This window comes from Rhinopithecus bieti, unplaced genomic scaffold, assembly GCF_001698545.2.
Source record: "Rhinopithecus bieti isolate Rb0 unplaced genomic scaffold, ASM169854v2 scaffold_19708, whole genome shotgun sequence".
Lineage (NCBI taxonomy): Eukaryota > Metazoa > Chordata > Mammalia > Primates > Cercopithecidae > Rhinopithecus > Rhinopithecus bieti.
Window position 1 is genome coordinate 4,373,784 of NW_016810765.1, and position 7,051 is coordinate 4,380,834.

Consider the following 7,051-nt stretch of genomic DNA (forward strand, 5'->3'; position numbering starts at 1 on the left):
GGGGAAGGGAAGGGAAAGGGAAGGGAAAGGAAAGGGAAGGAGAAGGAGGGAGGAAGAGAGGGAGAAAGGAAAGGAGGAGGGAAAGAAGAAAGGGAGGGAGGAGGGGAAGAAGAAGGAGGGAGGAAGAAAATTTACATTTTAGGTATCTTAGTCTGGAGCTTGCTCATCTTTATTTTGTAGTTGTGGGCTTCAGTTCACAGACTAAACAAGGTGATTACACATATATACTTTATAGACTGCCATCTTCAGTGCTGAAATCTTTATTTTATTTTCTAAGATGAAACATACCCTGGCCTCTTTTTATGTGATACTAAAATCCCCAGAACCACCAAAACAGACTAGAAAATCCCTTCATTTGAACAGCTCATGGGTCTTGACTTGCAGGATTCTGAAGAGAAGGACTATTTATGGATGCCCAAGCACGCGGGCACACCTAAGGAACAATTGCATGGAAACTCATATGAAGTTAAATTGGCAATCAGCTCTAGCGTTTCTTATGGCAGAGTTGCCTATTGGGTAAATAGTATGCATTTTATAAAAGCATTCATAAATGTAAATTCACACAAGAGACTGAAATGGCTGCTTAGGGTTAAATGAAATACATATTAACAATACTTATGAATAGTAAATAGCATGCACTTTTAAAATGTGCTCAACGTGTATTTACATAATAGCCTGTAAGAGTTCCACTGTCAAGTAAATAATACTGTAGTTGCCCTTAAAAGTCTTTAATTACCTACAGTATTTGCAAAGTATGTTGTAATGGATTTCTGGTTTGTGTTAGCACTCCACTCTCTTCTCAAATTTGTTCCTTTTCTTCCCTGATTTCAAATACATATATATATTTATGAAAATAATTTTAAATTGGCATTGAAATAAACCACCCATCTAGATAGAATGGTCTTGAATGGTTTCACTTCTGTGAAAAGGAAACTTTTAAAGTGAGATGGCAATATCATGCTGACATCGTACCCATGAAGAGCATCTTGTACATGAAAACAAGTAAACAAAGAAGAGAGCCCCTGCAAGGTGGGGTGACGGGGCTGTTGATTGTGGGAAGATTATGCTTTGGTGAACTGCAGCCAATGTTTCAACCCTCTCCTGGGCTGTTCCTATTCTTCCACTGTATCACAGGGATTGGACCCCCACAAACTATGGCCCTAATCTCTCTTACCAACTAGTTTCTGGCTCTTTTAGGGCATGGAGAGTACTGGCTGGAGGCTGGAAGGCAGGGAGAAGGTGTAAGTCTGATTTCTTCCCTTTTCTCTCTGCTCAGGGATACATTCACCAGTGGCTATGGCACCCTACACCTCTGTCTCACCTTCTAGCCCACCCCACAGTTATCCATGGTTCCAGAAGCTATCTGTGGTCCAGGCACCTGGGCTCCAGTCACACAACTTCCTCCCTCTGATTGATGCAGGATTTTTCTCAATCCTTTCAGTGGTCTTGAGAATGGGGTGCCCTGTTTAGTCGACCCTTGATGCTCAACCCCTTGTGGGAGAGAGCATGTGAGTGAGCAAGTGTGGGATCTGGCTGGCCACTTAGGGTGCCGGCAGGAGCAGGCTCCATGCAAGCCCCACGGTGGTGCCCAGGTGGGGATGCCTGTGACCTCCGAAGCCCCAGAGGCATGCTATGGTGCTCTTTTAGCTCCACCATCCAGGGACAGCAGTGTATTATCAGCTCAGTGGGCCCCTTGCCTCATAGCATGGGGCAGCTCCCCTCTGTTGGCAAGGGCAAAGGACCAGTGTGACAGCCCTTTTTGGGTACCTGCACTCAGTGGGCCTCAAGCTCTTGTCCAGGATCCGAGAAGAACGAGGTTGCCCAGACACTTGAAGGATGGTGAAGGTGGAGAATTTTATTAAGTGATGGAAAAAGGCTCTTGGTGGAGTGGGAAGCTGGAGAGGGGATGGGATGGGCAGGTAATCTTCCCTTGCAGTCTGGCTGTCTCTGGCCAGCTCTTTCCTATAGTCAAGCCGTTCTCCAAAGTTAAGCCATCTTTCCTCTGAAGTCCAGCTGTCCCTCTGAAGACAAGTCACCTCTCTCCAGTCAAGCTGCTTCTCTCCCTCTACCAACTGAGTCTCCAGTCTTTATAGGCAAAGATGGGGGGCAGGGAGGGCCTTGGGTAGTTCTGGAAAAAGCAACTTTCAGTTGATAAAAAGACATTATTCTTGTAAATCCATTACAACATACTTTGCAAATACTGTAGGTAATTAAATACTTTTAAAGGCAACTACAGTATTATTGACTTGACAGTGGAAGTCTTACAGGCTATTATGTAAATACACGTTGAGCACATTTTAAAAGTGCATGCTTTGGCCGGGCGCGGTGGCTCAAGCCTGTAATCCCAGCACTTTGGGAGGCCGAGACGGGCGGATCATAAGGTCAGGAGATCGAGACCATCCTGGCTAATACGGTGAAACCCCGTCTCTACTAAAAAAAATACAAAAAACTAGCCGGGCGACGAGGCGGGCGCCTGTAGTCCCAGCTACTCGGGAGGCTGAGACAGGAGAATGGCGTGAACCCAGGAGGCGGAGCTTGCAGTGAGCTGAGATCCGGCCACTGCACTCCAGCCTGGGCAGCAGAGCAAGACTCCGTCTCGAAAAAAAAAATAAAATAAAATAAAATAAATAAAAGTGCATGCTTTTTACTATTCATAAGTGTTGAAAGAACCAATCAGGACAGAGTAGGCAAACAAGGATAGAAGTTCTCACTTTGAACTGCAGGTTTTAGGCTTTTCAGCTGGAAGATGGGGTTTTGTCGGGGACCTGCCCCTGTCTGCCTAGAATTTCTCTGCCTCCTGCCTCTATCATAGTCCTCAAGGTCACAGCTTCCTTTAGTTGCTAATGTCAGTGCTACCTCATTTTTTCTCAATTGATCTTCAGCTCTTGTAATCTAGTAACCGATTACCCATATTAAATTACTCCTATTGAATTCCCTGATGTGGTGAGCTTTGTTTCTTAGATGTTCTCTGACTGATAAAACTGTCAAGTAAATGTTCTTTTTTCTGAAGAAGTTGTCCACGGGCTAAACTAGGCACAGTCAGAGATTAAGTGCCTTCTTTCCTGTGCCCTGCAAAATGTCTCCTGTGACTTTGGATTACATCTGTTAGAACTCACCTGATATTAACACCTTTTTAAGAGGAAGTAGGCAACTTTAGACATAACGTTTGGATGGAAGAGAGGTAAATCTAGATATTCAGAGCCAACTACTTAAAAAGACATCAGTGCTCCAGAAATCGTATTAATGCAAATAGTGACTGTTTTGTTTGGTCAATTTTGATCATCCCTTACTTACATCTCTGGCATCCCCAGCTTCCAGGGGTTCCTGACTGTAAGAATCACTTCTTATTTCTTTGCCATTGCACCTCTCCTGGGCCATGCAGTTGTAATCTAGAAAGAACTTCAGGGCACAGCAAGTTATGAAAATCAGTGAAAAGGTGGAGGACATTTTGATAAAATCAAAAGTGTGTGCCTTAACTAGAAATATTTCATTTTTGTTTTTAAACTAATTACTGTGTATGAGCCATATAAAACCCAACTGCTGCTTCTTCCATATTCCCGATCTTCCTCTGCCACACTTTTCACTACCATGATCTGCCACATTCTTGCCTTGGATTTGTTGATGAAAAGAGTCAAATTTTGTAAAATATTTGACAAAATTTATTCTGAGCCTATTATGAGTGGCCATGGCCCATGACGCACCCCTCAGAAGATCCTGAGAACATGTGCCCAAGCTGGTTGGGGTGAAGTTTGGTTTTCTACATTTTAGAGAGACACGAGACTTTAATCAAATACATTTAAGAAATACATTGGTTTGGTCCATAAAGCAGGGACAGCTCAATGTGGGATGTTGGGGTGCTTCTGGTTATAGGCAGATTTAAAAACTAACTGGTTGACAATTGGTTCAATTTATCTAAAGACCTAAGGTCAATAGAAAGAAAATGTCTGGGTTAAGATGAGGGATTATGGAGACCAAAGTTCTTATTGTGCAGATGAAGGTTTCAGGTAGCAAACTTTGGAGAGCACAGATCGTAAATGCTTTTTGTCAGACTTGAGGTCTGTGTTGGTGTTAATGACGGGGAGGTATAATGAGGCATGCCAAACCCCCACTTCCCGTCATGGCCTAAACCAGTCTTTCAGCTTAAATTTTAAGAATGCACTGGCTGAGAAGGAAGTTTATTCAAATGGTTAGAGTGTCTTAGAATTTTATTTTGGTTTGCAGATTTTACGGTTTCATGGATTGTACCTCACATCCTGGTCACACCCTTAAGTTCTGTGCTCATTCTCAACCTCACTTGTTCTTCATCAATTCCTGTCCTTCCTACTGTGTAGTGAGAAACAGACGGCATTTGAGAATCAGTTATTAGAAATCCATTATTTTGAAAGTTTTCACAGTTAAATTTTTCAATCTTATTTTATTAAAATATTAAAACATATTCAACTACTTCATATTTTATTTAATGTATACATCGAATTTCACCACTGCTAAGTAGGGAGAAAGGGGGAGAAGAGTTAGGCACTGTTTGAAATATTTTAATTCATTCCATCTTATGCTACCCTTACCCCATAATCTTCCTTTGTATGTAATTGACTCTAACAACAGTGCCTTCAGGAGATGAAGGTTATATCCAGGATAGGCAGGGGATGAGGACAGCTAGGGAAAGTCACTAAAAACAACTATCCCAGGTCATGGTACTTCCTGGAGCTGAATTATCCTAGCTAAAGGTACACTGGCCCCCAGACTGCTGGAGCTGGGGTGGCTGGGAAATCACTGAGTCCATTGTCTTCCATTCTTCCATATTTATTAAGGATCTGCTCTTCACTAGGCACTACCCTGAATACTGGGAACAGACTGGTAAAAAATACAAACAAGGCTTTTTTTTTCCTCTGAACTTTTTACTGGCCTGATGCTCCCCAAAGGGTACCCTGCTTCTGCTGGCATAATGCCTCAGAACTTTGGTATCGCTGGTCTCAGATACCACTTTGCCATCCACTATCTGGCGGGTTGTGTCTTTTGGATGGTTTGCATGGAGTTGCTGCGGTCCAGGGCATCACCAAGATTGATGTCCTCGCCATCTTCCAGCAGGCAGCAGTAGGTGGTGATCTCAGCCTCCAGCTTGACTTTGATGTTCAGCAGGGCCTCATACTCCTGGGCCTGGTGCTGTCCCTCTGCCCAGGTCTGTGCCAGCTCTGACTCTAGGTGCAGAAGGATCCCGTTGAGCTCCTCCATCTGCAGAGTGTAGCAGGCCTCCACCTCCCTCAGACTGCTGCAAGCTAGCCTTCAGGTTTCTCATCAAGTCCAGGTTGATCTCCAAAGACTGGACTGTACCTCTCAGCTCAGTGAGTATCATCTCAGCAGCTCCAACTCTGGCAGACTGCATGGTGACCACTGTGGTGCTCTCCTCAGTCTGCTGAGACCACTACTTGTCCAGCTTCTCTCAGTTCTTCCAAGCCAGCTCGTCATATTGGGCCTGGATGTCTGCGATGGTCTTGGCGAGGTCCTGAGATTTGGGGGCATCTACCTCCACTGTCAACCCAGAGCTGGCAATCTGAGCTTGTAGGCCTTTTACTTCCTCTTCATGGTTCTTCTTCATGAAGAGCAGCTCCTCCTTGAGAGCCTCAGTCTGTGTCTCCAGCTGCAGCCAAGTGACATTGGGGTCATTGATGACCTTGTGGAACCCATGGATGTCGTTCTCCACAGACTGGCGCATGGCCAGTTCTGTCTCATACTTGACTCTAAAGTCATCAGCAGCAAGACGGACATTATCTAACTGCAGAATGATGCGAGCATTGTCCACAGTATTTGCGAAGATCTGAGCCCTCAGGTCCTCGATGGTCTTGAAGTAATGGCTCTAGTCTCTGACCTAGGGTCCCTTCTTCTCCAGGGGCTCCCAGATTTTGCTCTCCAGCTTCTCGTTCTTGGTCTCCAGGCTCCTCACTCTGTCCAGGTACGGGGCTGGGCGTTCGTTCAGGCTTTTCATGGTCTCCTTCTCATTCTGGATGCCTCTCATTCCTGTCAGACCCCCGGCCATCCCCACGGCCAGTCCCCTGGACCCCATGCCACCCAGGAAGCTGATGGAGCAGGATACGAAGATCCGGGAACCAGAACCCCTGGCACCTGCATAGATGCTGGCCACGCTGCTGACAGGCCGGGTGCCGTAGCTGGACACCTGGACAGAGCCCAGGGACCGGTAGTTGGTGGAGAAGTTGGAGCAAGTGGTGAAGCTCATACTGTCTGGGGAGGAGAGCAAGAGGACAGGACTCAGGCTTTGCCGATGACCCACAAGGCTCTTTTGCTCGTGGAAACTCTGATTCTATGATGGTGAGGAAGGGTTGTTGATAAACATTGAACATGTAAACAATGACATAAAAATATGATTTTGGAAAGTGATAAATACTATGACGTTAATAAAATGAGAAGCTGAAAGAAAAAAATGAAGGGCAAGGGGCAATCTTTGATTGGGTGATGAGATAGAACCTCTGAGAAAGGATATTTGAATGATGGGAAGCCAGTCATACAATCCTCTAGGGGAGAAGAATTCTGTGTGGTAGGAAGAGAAAGCACTGAGGCCCTGACTACAGGCAAATTTGGTAGATTTGCAGAACATAAAGAAAGCCAGTATGACTGGGGTCACAGGGAGAGGGAGATAGGAAACGATTCTAAAGTTAGAGTAGACCACCAGGTGATAAATTACGTGGTGGTTATTTAGAATAGGCCAGCTGTTTGGATTTTATTCAGGTTCGTATAGATAAGAAAACTCAGGCTTGGTGAGATGAAATGACTTGCTGGATTTTACATACTTTGGTAGCTGTAGAGATGAAAGCCCAGTCAGGGATTCTTTGGTGTTCACTACCTTTATTATTCCTGCAGTACTCATATTGATATATTTACCTGCTTAAAAATAACAATCACTTCAGCAAGCATCTCTTGACCCATTTTTTTTTTTAAGTTTCTGAGCTGTAGAGGTTTTTTAGTATCAATTGATCTGATCTTGTACTATTTGACAGAGCAAAGTCTTGGCAGTCCTTAGGCACAGAAGCACTCTTGGAAA

At 44.7% G+C, this 7,051-nt stretch overlaps 1 pseudogene; it reads right to left on the bottom strand.

Annotated features, from left to right (window-relative positions):
* Positions 1–364: 364 nt before the first annotated feature.
* On the bottom strand, positions 365–6,229 carry LOC108542627 (keratin, type I cytoskeletal 18 pseudogene; annotated as a pseudogene).
* Positions 6,230–7,051: the final 822 nt, after the last annotated feature.